This window comes from Ailuropoda melanoleuca, chromosome 4, assembly GCF_002007445.2.
Source record: "Ailuropoda melanoleuca isolate Jingjing chromosome 4, ASM200744v2, whole genome shotgun sequence".
NCBI lineage: Eukaryota > Metazoa > Chordata > Mammalia > Carnivora > Ursidae > Ailuropoda > Ailuropoda melanoleuca.
Window position 1 is genome coordinate 97,863,543 of NC_048221.1, and position 17,918 is coordinate 97,881,460.

Sequence of the window (17,918 nt, forward strand, 5' to 3'; positions counted from 1 at the left end):
AAGGTCCTAGAGACGATAAAAGTAGAAGACCTGAGATTAAACATGGCCTGGTTGTTTGGTTATAGCCCCATTCAATTTTCCAGATGGCCACTGCCCCACGCGTGTGCTGTAGGCGCATCTAGAAAAGTGATATTAGAGAGGAAGTCAAATGAACCCAGAGTTTGATGCCACCCTTGCTTCAGGGCTAGCTTTCAATGCTGTGATCCTCCAATCCAGATTCTAGATCTGACAACCAGTTTATGGAAAACAAAGGAGACAGGGGAACATGTTAAAAACAAACAAACAAACAAAAAACTAGCATGGAGATATGAGCAACAAAATCCCACATCTGCAAATCCTGATAGGGGATACGAATCTGGTTTACTCAGCAAATAAATTACAAGGAGATGGAAGGAAAGGGAAACCTCTGGATTAAGAGACACTTGAGAGACATAGCAAGCAATGGGATGCATGAACTTTATGCAGATTTTTACATCAAACTGTTCAAATGCAAGCTACATATTTATGAAGAAATGGAGGCATCTGAAAACTCATTATATATTTGACAAGCTGAAGAACTTACTTTGAATTTGTAAGTAGAAAAAAGAGATATAACATATCTCCTCGTTGCGAGCATGCCATAAGAGAAGTTGAGTTGATGGATCAAGTAACTTCCAAAGCTGCCTCCAGGTGCTGTACCGAGGGGCCATCTGTGATACTCACTCAGAGCTGTAATTCAATAGAACATACATGGGGAAATTACTCTGGTGAATTCCGCATCCTTACTAAGAGTTGGTCAGGGGGCTATATAGAATGGTAAGTTTCTTGCATGACAGCCTCTCAGATCATCACCTGTGATTTTCCCAATAGCCTGGACTCAGAATACATACTTATGTTTTTTTCATTTGTTGTCCTCATTATTTGTTTCTTATTTAGTCTTCCACTCATTTTGTTTCCTTCTCTGGTTTCAACTGATGATTTTATACGACTCCATTTTCTCTCCTTTTACCATATCAGTTATACTCTTTAATAATATTTGTAGTGGTTGATTCAGAATTTGAAACATACGCTTAAAACCAAGGTGAGTTCACTTTTAAATAACACTGTACCACCTCCTGTGTTGTGAAATACCTTATAACAGTGTATTCCTGATTCCTCCCTCCGCATAATATGGATTTCATATTGATTTGATTGATTGTCATTGAAATTTCACTTATCCATAAGCTATAATCACTGAATACATCGTTGCTATTACTGTTTTGAACAAACTGTTCTTTGTTAGATTAAGAATAAGAAATAAAATAAAATAAAAGATTTGTTTTACCCAATTTATTCATTTCCTAATGCTCTTTCTTTATGTAGATCCAAATTTCTGACCTGTATTATTTTTTTAATATAAATTCAGTTAGCCAACATACAGTACATCAGTAGTTTATGATGTAGTGTTCAGTGATTCATACACTACGTGTAACACCCAGTGCTCATCACATCCTGTGCCCTCCTTCATGCCCATCACCCAGTTACCCCCACCCACCCACCTCCCCTCCAACAACCCTCAGTTTGTTTCCGAGAGTCGAGTCTCTTATGGTTTGTCTCCCTCTCTGATTTCTTCTCATTCAGTTTTCCCTCCCTTCCCCTATGAGTCTCTTCACTGTTTCTTATATTCCACATATGAACCTGTATTATTTTTCTTCTCTCTGAAGAACTCCTTTTACCATTTCAACATTTATAAGTAGAAAAACATAAGGCATCAGAATTTTTAATTTGTAAAAATTGGACATAGCCCCTAATAGAATAAATCTGAATTTAGAATAAATAGAATAAATAAATACATAGAATAAATCTGTGTATGCTTGCCATTAGATGAGAGGTATTTTCTTGTTTTTTTTGTGTGTGCTTTTTTTTTTTTTAAGCACAAGGGAATTTCGAGCACAAAATAAAGGCAAAGTTGCAGAAAAGAGAAAGAACAAGAAACTCTAAACCAAAGAAGCAGAAGATAGAGGCAGAGGGACCAGAAGTGCTTGTTGTTCACATGTTCACCAGGCCACATTCCCAGTGTCCCTTCTCATCGGATGTGGTCACAGAAACACCCCGGGGGTCTGCCGGCCATTCTGTCTTTTTGTTGCTCTGTTCTGCTTGGTTAGGCATCTGTCTTATATTTTCACATCCTATTTCAATTCCCTCTGGAGTAATTTATGTACCACATATAGGAGTGAAGAAGTCTACCCAGAGGAGAGGCTTCCTATGAATGTTTACTGCGCACAAATAGATTTGGAATGAAGGGGTCAGAGAACTTTAAAGAGTAGGTAAAAAGACAGATGTTGCATTTTATTTTTTCATCCTGCCTTTGCTCTTTCTAAAAACGTTTTAAAGGTTCTTAAACCTGTCAGGGTCATACCAATCTCCTCAATAAATTAACAGGATGATCTCTTTGGAAGTAGTTGCAAATTATTTTTATAATTTTTGACTAGAACTATTTAGCGTGGCTTCAATATTACGGTAGAATTTATTGATAATCAATTTTGATATGCTGACATTTTATTTTTAAGTAAAGTTAAGGCATTCAAATTGTAATCCTTCTAAGAGTGAAATATCTGGAATTGGCAGTCCAGATATTTCCTATTTCCTTCCTTCTTTCTTTCTTTCTTTCTTTCTTTCTTTCTTCCTTCCTTCCTTCCTTCCTTCCTTCCTTCCTTTCTTTCTTTCTTTCTTTCTTTCTTTCTTTCTTTCTTTCTTTCTTTCTTTCTTCTTTCTATAGAAGAAATTTCCTTATTTCTAACAATCAGAGTGTTAGATGAAATAGTAACTCATTGTTATTACCATGCAGTCAGATGAAATTCCTGTCATCTCATTCAGTCGATACCATTAACCTTTCAACGTCAGTGGCAAATCCAGCCATAGAAATTCTCCCACTGTAAGCTAAACACCGCAGACAGCATCACATAGATGTGCAGCTTTTGGCGGCATGTAAATTAGAACAATGGTCCCTTGACAGACTGGTAGGAAATGAGAATGCCTTTGATAATGAGAACCTCAATTTATATGTTGCTTTACCTCCTGAGGATTTGGAAGAGAAACTCCCAATACATTATTATTTGAAAAAGGCTGAAAACATGAAGATCTATGCCAGTATTCCCCGCAAGATATTAATGGGTAATCTGTGAACAAAACAGAGAACACCCACAGTTTACTAAATTTTTGCATTTTTATATGCCAAGAACACATCTTGAAGCAGATTCCTGATAGTAAATGTCACAAAAGGGATCATTCATTTATTGGCTGCCACAACAGATTTCTCCGTTAAACTCTTTGAAATAACAAGTCCCATTCCTACGAAGGTGCTCACCACAGCTGACCCCACCTTTTTCTTCCATTTATCAGTTATCAGTTTATTTAGGGCAGGCATCCAGAAGAAATGTTTGACAATGTGTTTACTAAGGAACCACATTTAGATACGCTTTTTAGTGATATTTCTTGTTTGAACAGCTCCATGTCAAATGGTAGCTAATGAACAGTGAATGAGAGGAGTTAAGTCAACTGGGTAGAAATGTTAGAAGAAAGAGAAGCTTAGAAAAGAAGAAATGAAAAGTATGGTATACATTCCACATGTATGTTTTAGAAGAAAAATTCTAATAATATTTTTAATGAAATTATCTTAACCTGACAAATCCAAAATTTTTAATTAATTTCTAGGACATGACTGAAATGAAAAAACAATTTGATCGCAGTGGAAAACTAAGCAATCTCACATGGTCCCAGTTACAGAGGGATCTGAAAACCTCAGGGACTGTAGAATATTCATTCATATTCCTTTGATATAATGCTACCTTGAATATTTTTCAGATCCATGGCATGACATTGTTTCTACTCCTTCATTTCCTATAATGAACATGAACTCACTCAGGGAATATTTTCAATTCAATAATACTATTTTAAAAATAAAGAAACACCTCCAACTCTGACCCCAAACTTGATGTACTTAATCTTGAAAGGCAAACAGCTCTGGGGAGTCCTTTCTTTTCCCTTTATTTAGCCTCTCGGGAGCAATTCACCCTAAAGGAAGTGACAAATTTTAGAAACATTCCAAGTAGAAGACTGATAGCTGAGAATAGAAGATACTATTTGAGTGATTTTAGATTTAGAGTAAATGTTGCTCTTGATTTATTTGTGTCTAGACAGAGCTAAGGAAAGTGTATATTTGCCATCGAAATCAACAGTGCACGATGAAATCTTCCAGTACATAAGAAAGCAGCCGAGCACCAGAGTCTTCTGTACCTCTGCCCCTCTCCTCACCTCAGATTCTGATGCAGGAAACATTGAAAATAGAGAAGAGTTTGTATCATTTCTAGAATCCGAGGAGGCTGCTGTACAAAAAGAAAAAAAGCACTCAGGGATTTCTGATGTGGTGCAAACGGGGCCTGTTATCCAATAGGGATAATAGCATATTGGACATACGATCCAGGGGGATCTGAGTCTTAGCCTGCATCTATCACTAATTAATGGGATCTAGGGCAAATATTATCTTTATTAGCACTATTATTAGTGTTATTATTATTAGTAGTAATAGTATTAATTCACCTCCCTTTAAAAGGAGTTTGGCTCTGGGAATCATGTAAAAGAATTCTGCATTATATGAACAAACTGTAGTTTGATATAGGGAATGATGTCTCGGATGGTAGTGATGTGGGAAACAAAGGCAAAAGAAAAATCAAATTTCCTTACTACTTACAGCCCATTGACAAGTCCTTGAAACAGGCAGAGTGACATTCCTTTAGGAACTCGGCTGCCTTGATGTTAATACTTTGCTCAGGGCAAAAGGCAATCTTAGCTTAACATTATCATGACCCCCAGGATCCTGTAAGTCTACTTTAACATATAAAAATTCCTTTGGAAACTTCTTTTATCCCTACCCTCCAAGGTATATGTTGACAATCATCCCCCAAGCATATGGCCCACTGATATACATTTGAAGGGTCTCATGACTAGGGTTTTACTAGACAGTAATAAATGACCTTTTCCCAACAGTAGCTAGCCCCCTCAGAGTCCTGGAAAGCTTGCTACCAAAATTGTTTAGAGAGTTAGGCTATCCCTAAACCCTCCCAACTTGAAAGTACATAATCAGCCACTCCTCATTACTCCAGTGCAGCTCTTCCTGCCCATGGGTCCTGTCTCCGTGCTTTAATAAAATCAGCTTTTTGTATCATAGACTTCTCAAGAACTTTTTCTTGGCTGTCGGCTCCAAATCCCAACATTCCTTACATCAGGAGCAGATGCTTCTGGAGAGATGTCTGCACGACAACAAGTATCTGTCCTAGCACAGCAGAAAGGTATGCCTGGAAGGAGTTAAAGATGAACTGAATGGAGCCTGTGCTAGAAGGCTCAGGGCAAGGATAGCTATGTAAATTGGGGGGCAATGGTGGCTGAATCAGAAAGAAGTTTCCCAACAGCAGCACATGTTCCCTGTAGCACTTGGGAAACCAGGTAGAAGTAGAAATCTCTCTGTGTGTGAGGGATGGGGGACTTGGTGGTCATGCACAGGTGAGATGGTGACTTGGAGGGGGTCAGTTACAAAACTGGCCACAGGATGGAGATCTGGCTGTCCTGACACTTTGCTCAGAAGTTTCAACCAACAGAGATATAAAGACCCCTTCTGTACAGTTTCCCAAGCTGTAACATAAGTTGCAGCCATTTCTTCGTTTCATCCTTCCCTTTGTTTGAGTCCTTTTGTTAATTTCAGCCTGTCTCGGAAATGGAATTATGCAAATGCATATGTCCTCTCCCATTTTTCCAGAAGTTTTAGTATCTCTCTTTTGAGGTCCAACCAGCAATAAAATTTTTCCTACATTTCCAAGATGTTCTTTCATTCTGTCGTTTTTGTGCATAGTTGAACACACAGACGGTTGGCTTAAATTCAGAGGTCCAATTTGCTTCCAATTGAGGATTCAGATTTAACAATTTGTTACACTTAATGATTTCCATATTTTTCTCAATTGTATTAAAGTCATATGCTTCTTTCACTACTATCAACATATTCATTTTTCTATTTTGCTTATGAAAAGAGTAAATAAGAGCAAAATGTTATAAAAGAGAATTCTCCAACAATTTTAGACACAGAAAGCTTTTTCAAATGAATATTATCCTAATGAATCATTAACTCAGATGATCTGAGAGGCAATATAGACATCATAGTGGTTAAGATCACAGATCCTGAAGTCAGTTTGCATCTTTCACTGTTTAGCTGTGTAAACTTGGATAATATATTTAGTTTCTCTGTTTTTTAGTTTCTTTATATGTGAAGCAGGAGTGGTAATAAATAGCAATAACTCAGCGGATAGGGTTGCTGTTGGGATTAATGAGTTAATGTATGTCAGGCACTAAGAACAGTACTCTGCTCATAGTAAGAGCTAAGCTATTGTTTACTTTTGGCATTACCTCAATTCCAATAATTAACAAAAATAAAAGTAAAGTTACTTTGGTTGATGTCAGGACTTCAAGAATTTATTTTCTTTGGGTGAGAGTAAAGTTTTAACTCTTTTTTGCTTTTTTTCCCCCTTTTTGCTTCCAAATAGTTAACTATTATTCTGGTACTATCTATTAAAAATTTATTTTTGATAACTTTTTGCATTCGTGTTAATTCATAAAAATTTTATTCATGTTATTTTATATCTAATGCTGTTATAAAAGTAATGGTTTTTAAACTTTGTCTTATTTTGTTAAGTGACTAATATATGCTCATTTTAAAAGAAGCACAAATGTGTATGAATTAGAAGCGTGTCTTTCATGTCCCAACGTTAAGAAATATTTGCTTATTTCTGTATCAGGATGAACTAGGTTATTCTGTGGTTAAAGACACCCCAACAACTTGGAGTTTTAAAACCACAGTGGTTTAATTCATCCTTTCACTATACATCCATCTCAGTCAGCTGGGGTCTCTGTTCTGTTGTATTTCAGCACCTTCTTCAAGATGCAGAACTCACAAGTTGTATCTCTTTGCATTATTTAGCTCAAAGTTTAGGACATCTGGCTACTGTGGACTAGTCTGTACCTGCATTAGTGAGTTCAGGCTGCTATAACAAGAAAACCATGGACTGGGTGGCCTAAACAGCAACATGTATTTCCTATACTTCTGGAGGCTGGGAAGTCCAAGATCAAGGTTCTGGCAGATTTGGTGACTGGTGAGGACCTTCTTTCCGGTTTGTAGACAACTGCCTTCTTGCTGTATCATCACATGACAGAGAGACAGAACAGGCTCTCTTATCTCTTCTTATACAGACACTAATCCCATCATGGGAGGCATCCTCTAATTACCTCCCAACGGCTCCACCTCCAAATACCATCACATTGGGGATTAAGGCTTCAACATATGAATTTGGGGAGGACACAAACATTCAGACCATAGCAGTTCCTCCTGTTTAATGGCCATTCCTTTGGATGCAAAGACCCACAGATACTCACAGTACTTTTTTGGGCATACAATCTTATGAGTTGGTGATGCATCTTTACACCATCACTCTTGATCTCTGTGTCTTCTGTGATTTCATCGTGGGTAGCTTCAGTTTACTGAGTTTCAGCTTCTCTAACCACTTTGGCCCATCAAAGGGCTTATCGGTGCCACATCCTTTGTGTGATCTTTATATTGATAGAACTTAATAAATTGAGAAATTTGAATTAGGGGATAGCGGCCATACCCCTGACTTGAGCCTGGGTTTTAATAGGATTTCTCCCTCAGAACATTCTCAGTATACCCCTCACCCCACCACCAGCTTTGGATTGAGAAACAGTTGCCTGCTGTGAATCTCTGAGTTTGTGAACTCCATGTTCCCATGAATTCTATGCTTACAAACTGATTAATTATTTTCTGAAATTATCTTTTGTCTATGTTACTTTCCCATCACACATGCTACCAGCATTTTGTTTTCTGCCCTTGCTACCTAGAGCCACAAGTTTGTTAGGAACACATTCTGCCTTCCAAGAACTACAGGTGACAGTTTATCCAATATTCAACCTCTGCATAAGGTCGATCACCATTTTTTCAGTCTCCAGTATTAGTTAGCTCAAATCCCACCCTTGAACCCTAATGCAATGACATTGATGTAAGGACACATGGTTGTATCTGTGTCCCACTACTGTTACTCATTTATACCAATAAAGTTAGAGTAGGTCATGCTGTGGTAATAAACAGCCTCCATGTTCCAACTAAAAAAGGCTTATTTCTTGCTCGTCCCCAATGTCCATCACAGGTCAGCTGGGGTTCTTTGCATTATCTTTGCTTGTGCTCCATGCTGCTGGGCAACCATCATCAGGAGTGTTTCTAGTCACTATGAAAGAGGGAAAGAGAGCATGGCATATTCACACTGTTCTCACAAACACAAAGGAAAATAACCACCCATCATTCCACCAGTCAAAGCAAATTACATGGCTACACTTAACTTCAACGGGATCAAGAAGTGAAATAAATGTGTGTCTGAGAATAGAACTAGAATTTTCAAATTCATCTTCTTTCTCTCACTCTTTCCCTCCCTCTACTCCCCTCCTTTTCCTTTTTCTCTCTCTCCACCCCACCTTTGAATGGTATACCATTTACTTATGTGTCATAATTTGATTGAATATTTTATTGCAGTGATTGACCATCTGTGTTCTTCCAAATCATAGTGAGACCTCAGGAATTGGGGTGGGGGGTGGGAAAGGGAGGTTGCAGGCATGCGGGGCTTGGCCTCCAAATTCAGCTCAAGTAGAGTACCCGTGATATCTTTCCTTCTAGACACAATCCTTTAAGAATGAATTCCAGATGTTTCATGTGTGTTTATTCATTCTGGTCTTTTCTTCCGGATTAACCTCAGTTTCCTGGTATGAGTGCAATGAACTGCAGATGACTGACCTGCCAAAATATTTACTTCTGGGCACTACAATGATGGGTTAATATTTTCTTGCATTCATCTACATTTTCTAGGGACTCTGGATCAGGCAGCATTGAATCTTCATAATAGTAAATCCTTGACAATATTGTGATGGGAACATGTTAATGAATAAAGTATAAAATACTTAGAAATTGAGTCACTCTAGACTCCTTTCTATCCCTGAAAATTAGAAAATAATAGCTTTGTGAAATGGCTTAAAAGAGGTAAAGGAAGAAGCATTTAGACCAGAAATTACTTCCAAATTAAGCTCGAGTTACAAATATTGGAGTGGGATCACACAAATTCCATCTGGAGAAGGGAGCTTGGATATCTTACACTTATACCAGTGGACTGGCTATGGCCATGTTTTGTGTAAATATAAATTGAATTCTTGCAGTAGGCAGGTCAGTGTATTTGCTGATGCATAATGAGGGTGCTCAAACTTAGACTGTTTATCCCCTCGAGTCTCATTAAACTAAATATACTTGCCTTAAGCCACCTGCCGTTGGGCAGTTGCAATAGAAATAAAATCAGATTCGTTTCCCATCTTGATAAATTGGCATTAACTACTACTTTATCTGAAATAGGCTTGATAATTAGTGTCTCTGATTACATGGAGAAAACTGTTGAATCTTTTAGAATGCTTTTAAAAAATGCAGGCTTTCTAAATTTGCTGCAGTTGAGGGAGGAGATTTGAAAGCCCTGAGCCAGTCATGACTGTGATGAGCGTCATTAAAATAGCAATCTTTTTTTGGTAACTCGTCTTGTCCCAAGTAAGTGTGATTTAGGAATATGGGAACACCTGTTCTAGGGTGGCAATTTTTACCTCACTGCTCCAATATCCACGGAGGCTTGTGAGTGGGGGAGGAAGATATGGATATTAAGAGTAAAGTGTCTAATTCAAGAATGAAGAGAAGGGATACTTAGAAAATGGACTGCCATGGGATGGTGGTCCAGCTCTGTGTCTAGTTTATCCATCACCAGCTGCAAATAGCTCACTTCAGTTTTAGCCAGGTCAATAACTATTGATCATGCACCGTGAGCTAAACGACATGTGGGCTCTGGGGCACCTGCCTTTCTCAATGCGGTGGGCAGCTGTTGCCCAGTTGGGTCTTGCCAGCTTTCCAGGAGGCAGACAGAAAGCAGAGCCAGGTCCTTGCTGCCCCAGGGCTCCACAAAATCCTCTCTTCTGGCCTCTCATCTAAACTCTCTCTTCTGGTCTCTCATCTACTACCCCAGATAGAATTTCTGTTTAGACTGTAGGGAACACTTCTTGCAGGTTTCCTAAAGCTTTATTCAACAACACATAAATTGTCCTGAGGCTTAGACTTACATTGAGAGACTGGCCAGAAAATTCTATTTTCCTGACCACTAGACACCTACCTGCCTTTGAGGAACTAGCACAGAGCTATGACCGACCACAAGGGGGCATGATGCAGACTGGGAAGAAGAAATGATTTACAAGTTCCTTGAATGGAGAGAGAAAAGTAAAGGAAGAAAATAATAGTAGATGAAAACACTTCCCCCCCCCAACCCACAAAAACCCCACACGGTTGTTTTATTAAAGTAGAGTTAATGATAGTAATAATGAGCTAATATTTCTTGAAAGCTAACTTTGTTCCTTGCTACTGTGAGGAAATGCCATAGGTAGAGTGCTTGAGGAAACTTCCCATCAGTCCTATAGGTAGAGAGTTACCTATACGACCTGGCCCATGTGAGTAGCAGAGCAGGGAATGAAATTAAAGTCCCTCTGACCCCAGAGCCCTGCCTTAGCCCTAGGGTTGGTTTTGGTCCCTGAATTTGTGGTTCCACTATAACAGGCACATGGACCTTGTTCTGAAAGAAATATGGAGACTTTGGCAGGTTTCAAGAGTGTCTGTGGTATGGAAAGACTCTGACATTCTCTGTGGTGATCATATGGACAGTGGTTTAGAAGATGTTGAGGTTAGATATGAGATCAATTATTTCAGCAGCCAGCGTATTGATCAGAGCCTGAACGGGGATATGATGAAGGTGACTTAGAAAAGTGGATTCACTTAAAATATGTTTATAATGCAAAAGGTAAAGGATCTGGTGATTTGTTTGATTTGTGTGCTGAGGGAGAGGGAGAAATTGAATATTTCCAAGACCGTGGCCTTTCCAGAAAAACATACATAGAAAATACTATTTAATTCGATACGGCAGAGTTTTGGAAGTATTTCACATTTAATCTTATAGATTAGAGCGATGTGCCTGAAGTCTTTAATCTCTCTCTGGTGGCCGACCATACTGTCACAACACGAGGTCATGTGAATCTGAAGGACTGGGACACTCTTAGGGAATCCTGCAGAAGCAGGCCTAGCACGCTGTTCTCTGATTTATTCCGTTGTGATGCTTGCTCTGTTTGGGGATTTTACAGGCTTGTTTAGCTGAAAGAGCAAAGCTTAGATTACTCTCTTCCCAAGAGAGTATTTCTTGAGCTACAACAAAAGAAGGGATCAAGGAAGAGATACTCTTTAACCACCATTTTGTATATGGTGAAATTTTCTATTTGCTTTTTGCTTGTTACTTTATAATATTTCTGTTAGAAAATAATGGAAGGCCATTTCTCAGAGTCCCAAAAAGGAAAGGACAAGTGATTGGATGTCATTCCTATCAATCATCAGGGTATAAAAGAGGGAGAACAGTAGTGAAACAGAGCAGGTTTATAAGGCATGGCTGGAGACAAACTTTTTTTTGTCAGTCCAAACTAAGGTGGGGCAGAGGGTGTAGTTTTCTTAGATGACTGCTTGGCCCTTACCAACTGGGTGTGATAACGTTTGATTATTACATATTATTCTAAGGAATATTGAATAAAACTTTCCAGAACATCTTTTTTTCTTCTTTCTTTCTTTCTTTCTTTCTTTCTTTCTTTCTTTCTTTCTTCCTTTCTTCCTTCTTTCACTGTCTTTTACTACTGCGAACTTTGTACTCATTGACTATATTATAGTTTATATATATTGTAAAAATAATCTACTAATTTTTTTTGAAAAAGGCAGACTCCTGTTTAATGCAGCAACATGAGCAGGGCTAGGGATAATGGGCTAAAGTCGAAAGGAAGGACTAATTAAATGGCAATTGTGAACGCAGTGGACACTCCACAGCAACTGAAGGATATCCTTTTTATTTTCTGTTCTCTGAAGTCTGAATAAATCCCGCTTCTGCCATTTTATTAAGAGGTAACCAGAACTATGGTGAGAGAAACTGCCGGCACCATGCGTTATATATTTATGCTTCTTTGGGTGCTTTGTTCTATAAATGAAAGTAAGATTGAAGTAGGTTTGTATATTTTGCTTTTCCCATAATATGAGCTAAAACAAGAATTATGAAGTGGGTGTCATAATGAAAATGGAGTCTGAAGTGTTCTCATGAGAAAAATGTAGGATCATTATGTGCAAACCAGGGCAATGGATAATGTATGTCCCTACTTTAGGCGTCTGTATGGTGGTGAACTGAAAATGCTTATGAAAACCTCTTCAGTTTGAAAAGTCATCATAGGAAAACCCCACAGGAATAGAACAGACTTTGTCTTTTACTGTATTTTTTTTTACCAGTCTTCTAATCATAAAAACAATAAGTTTATTCTTAAGCCTAGGAATGTAGAATTTTGTGATAAAGAGGAAGTGCTTTCACTTACCGACTTCCTGTTTATTAAAATTGTGTGTTTTAAAATTTTTAGTGATTGGATCCTTTTGGGCTTATATTTACTTGCTAGTTTTCATTCATCCACCACATCTGCAAGAACAGTGAAGAAAATATTTTGGGGCTATTTTTGGGTGGAAAAACTGAGACGTAGGAAAAGGTAAAATGTCTTGCCCTAAGCCAGGGATGCTGGTAAACTCTGATATATTTTTTACTTAATTGTTGCATATTATTTCATAGCATAGATGTATCAAGACTCATATAACTAGTCGCTATCTTTGGACACCTTTATTGTTTTTAATTTCTTTTTTTTTAATTAATTTATTCATTCATTAGTATGGTGACTAACATAATAAAAAATTATCATAAAAAATAAAGATTTTATTCATTCATTCATTCATTCATTCATTTGACAGAGAGAGAGAGAGAAAGAGAGCGTGAAAGCAGGCAGAGAGGCAGGCAGAGGGAGAGGGAGAAGCAGGCTCCTGTCTGAGTAGAGAGCCTGAAGTGGGGCTCGATGGGATGACCTGAGACTGAGTTAAGGCAGACACTTAACTAACTGAGCCACATAGGCTCTCGTGTTTTCAATTTCTTAGTAGATACTAAAACAAAAATTTTTATGAATGTATATTTTGGGCTTTAAAGAAATGCTTTCCTTTTGAATTTTTTCCTGCAAAAAAAATTTTGAAATTAAAACACAGGTTCAGAGGCATTCCACAATAATTTGAATGCAGCCCTATTGAAATCTTTACATCCTATATAAAGTATAGAGTATCTCTCTGCCAGGCTGTGTCCCAGGTTGTGACTTTATTACCATCAAGTTGTATTTCTGATGGCCCAGTGTTTGGGACATGGCAGGTCCTCAGCAACTGTGGAATAGTAATTAATGTTTATTCCTTTGTGAAGTTCATGGTTACAAAAGAGAGTAGCATCGCTATGTCATTTCCTAGGAAACATTACTCTCTTTGTACCTTTCTGGATATAAAATATCAAATGTTTTGTTTCAACTGTAAATTGATGCTAAATATGAAAGCAGAAATTTTTGGCTAATTGAAATGGTAATCAAATGAGTTATGTTTATAGAAAGCATTCCACATGGTAAGTTTCATCTCATCACTATGATTAAGAGCACTTCATTTCTTCTATTCAAGTTCTCCATTTTCTTTGCCCTCATGGCCTTTTACTTTTTCGGAATAAGCATTTTTTTCCAGCTATGTATTTGAGAAATAGTGCATTTGTTGTCAAGATTTATGTTTGAAGGTTTTTACAACTAATTTAACAGTTAAAAATATAATGTTTTATTTCTGAGCAGCAACAAAACGAACAGATTCAATAACTGGAGACATTTATAAGAAGGGTAATGAAAGGTATTGCATTACCTGGCTATGGAGTGCAACGTTTGCCAACATTTTCATTGTTATCTCTGATTCCCCAGGAGAGATTAAATGTATTAGCATTTTTTACTGTCACATTTTCCCGCTGTCAATGCCCTTCATCATTTAGTGCTAAGAATTTTCTAGCTAAATCCGAAAAAATCATTGCCAAGACTTATATTAGAGCATGTTTCTAGGAATTATGGTTTTAGGTCTCACGTTCAGGTCTTTAATCCATTTTGAGTTTATTTTTGTGTATGGTGTAAGATAAGGATCCAGTTTCATTCTATTGCATGTGGCTGTCCAGTTTTTCTACCACCATTTATTGAGGAGACTGTTGTTTCCTCACTGTATATTCTTGCTTCCTTTTTTATAAATTAATTGGTCCTATATGTGTGGGTTATTTCTGGGATCTCTATTTTGTTCCATTGATCCCTGTGTCTGTTTTTGTGCCAATACCATACCATTTTGATTACTAGAGCTTTGTAATATAGTTCAAATCAGGGAATGTGATGCTTCTAGCTTTGTTTTTTCTCAAGATTGCTTTGGCTATTTGGGGTCTTTATTGTCACATACAAATTGTAGAATTTTTCTATCGCTGTGAAAACTACCATTGGGATTTTGATAGGGATTGCAATGAATCTGTGTATTGTTTTGGAAAGTATGGACATTTTAACAATATTAACTCTTCCAATACATTAGCATGGGATGTTTGTCCATTTATTTGTGTTGTCTTCAATTTATCTCATTAATGTCCTACAGGTTTTAATGTAGAAGTATTTATTCTGTTGGGCTAAATTTAATCCTAGGTATTTTATTCCTTTGGTGCAATTTTAAATGAGACTGTTTTCTTAATTTCTCTTTTTGTTAGTTATTTTTTAGTGTATAGAAATGCAACAGATTTTATCCCTTCTCTCTTAATAATCATTTGGGCTGCTTCCATGGTGTTGACTCGTATGAGTAAGTTTACTATAAATATTCTTAGATAAATCTTGTTGTGGGCATGTATTTACATATTTCTTGCACATATACTGAGAATTGGAATCGCCAGGTCCTAGGATAGATTTATGCTTAACTTTTTAAGAACTGGCCAAAGAAGTTTCTAGTGTGGTTATACCATTATATAGTCTTTGCAGTAATGTGTAGGAGTTCTGGTTGCTCCATAGCATAGTTTGGTTATTATTGGTCTCTTTAAAAAATCTTAACCATGTTAGTGATCGTGAAGTAGTTTCTCATTACAGTTTAACTTTGCATTTCCCAAATGACTAATGATGTTAAGTATGTTCTCATGTGCTTTTTGGCCATTCATATATCTCTTTTAAAATATCCACTCAGGGGTGTCTGGGTGGCTTAGTCAGTTAAGCGTCTGCCTTCTTTGGCTCAGTTCATGATCCTGGGGTCCTGGAATTGAGTCCCACATTGGGCTCCCTGTTCAGCAGGGTGCCTGCTTCTCCCTCTCCCCTTGCTCCTCCCCCCCTTGCTCATGCTCTCTCTCTGTCAAATAAATAAATAAAATCTTTAAAAAAAATCCTCTCAATTCTTTGCTTAATCTTCTAATTAGTTTATTTTCCAAAGAATCTCATATATATTCTGGATATACAATATATCAGATACATAGTGGTACAAATATTTTCTTCAGTCTATAGTTCGTGTATTAATATTCTTAACAATATTATTTGATGAGCAGAGTGTTTTAATTTTGTATGAATTCTAATTTATTATTTGTGTGTGTGTAGTTAGTATGTTTCATGTCCACTTTATGAAGACTCTACTCCAAGGTCAGGAAGATGTTCTTCCTTGTTTTCTTCTAAAAGCATATGGGTTTTCTGTTTATGCATATAATACATCTCAAATTATTTTCTGTGAATGGTGTGAGGTAGTGGTATAGATTTGTTTCTATTTCCTATAGATTTATCCAGTTGTTACACCATCATTTGTTAAAAAGACTTTCCTTTCCCTATTGAATTTACTTGGTGCCTTTATTAAAAATCAGTTGAGGGGCGCCTGGGTGGCACAGTGGTTAAGCGTCTGCCTTCGGCTCAGGGCGTGATCCCGGCGTTCTGGGATCGAGCCCCCACATCAGGCTCCTCCGCCGTGAGCCTGCTCTTCCTCTCCCACTCCCCCTGCTTGTGTTCCCTCTCTCGCTGGCTGTCTCTATCTCCGTCAAATAAATAAATAAAATCTTTAAAAAAAAAAAATCAGTTGAACAGTGACTCTATTTCTAGAATCTGTATTCTGTTCCTATGACACAGTTTTCTATCCTAATACCAATACCACCCTGTCTTAATTACTATATCTTTATAGTAAATCTTTGATTCAGATAGTGTGATCCTCCAACTTTGTTTTTCTTTTTAAAGATCACTTGGTTATGCTGTATTTTTGAATTTCTACATAAATTTTAGAATCAGTGTATCTTTTTCTTCTGGATTGCCTAGTGGAATATGGAGAGTAGTTGTATTGAATTTACATGCCATTTTGGGGCAGATGAACATTGTAACAATACTGAGTCCTCCAATCCATGAACATAGTTTTAGTTTTTAATTTCTTCATCCATGTTTATAATTTTCAGTATAGATCGTTGCACTCTTTTCATAGATATTCTTCTAGAATGTGATGTTTTGATAGTATTTTAAAGAGATTTTATTCCTAAAATTTATTTTCCAAATATTTATTGCTAGTATATGGAAACACAACTGATTTCATATATTGATTCTGTATTCTATGATCTTGCTAAATCCACATAGTAGGTTTTATAGATTCCTTAAGGTTTTCTATGTAAATGATCATGTTATATGCAAAAAAAAAAAACAGCTTTACTTCTTCTTTTTCCAACTTCATGTCTTTTAGTATTTTTTGGTCCTCTCATCACATAGGTTAGGACTCTTACTATACTGTTTAACAGAACTGATGAGAGTGAACATAACGTACTTAGTCACTGTTAAATATAATATTAGCAGTAGGTTTTTCATTGATGCCTCTTGTGATATGGAGAAAATTTTCATTTATGTCTAGTTTGCTGAGAGCTTTTATCATTTATCGATGTGATTATATGGTTTTTCTGTTTACTTACTTATTTTTAATCCAGCATTCCCCCATACTACACAACCTTTGATGTAACCTTTCAGCTCTCAATTCCCTGGTAGCCTTCTCTGCTCTGGTCAGTGCAGTCCAATCCTCCAAATATCCAGCTCAGCCCCAGCTGAGTATCCGCAGTGGGTATCCACACATACTTCTTCCTCTGCTCTCACCCTGCACAGCTCCTCCTCTTCAGTGTCCTGCTTGCACATTCCAGCCCCTCCAGTGTCTTGGACCTTTTTCTACCTCCTCAGCTTTGGGAGACTCTCGCTCTACTTGAATTGGTGGCAGCAAAATGCCCTGAGGCAGAGAGATGGAGCAGTCCTGGGGCTCACTGCGTGTGTTTCCTTCCCTCCAGGATCACAATCCTGTTCTGCGTGTTGTTCAATGCCTTTTAAGAATATAACTATTAGTGGAAGAGAGTGTAAAAGGGAAAGGAGTACAGAAGAGTAAAATGAATCCCACACATAAAAAAAAGTGAGCATATGGAAAAATGTAATGTTTAGTTGACTTTTTATAGTATGAAGTACATAGTTATGGGCCTGTTGAAATTTATAAAAGTTGAACTTGATCATCTCAGTGTTGTCTAGTAATTTTAAAATAGCAGAATTTCATTATATGTGGTTTTTGATAGTAAAATTTTGCTACGGATATACCTTAGTGTAGGAAAAATTAATACTGATATTAAGCAGAAGCAAGTAAACATGATTCTAAGGAGTTGAAAACACAATTTAAAGTGTTGAATTTCAATTTTCTCATCTGTTAAGTGAGGATACCATTTTTGCCTTTCAAGATGGGTGTGAGTATTCCAGATAATATTTGTAAAACACTCGGCATCATGCTTTGTCTGGAATTTAGCACCAGACCTCTCGGTGATGCGGCTGATGATAATGGTGATGAAACCATAAGTCCTATATCTTATAAGCTAAAAACA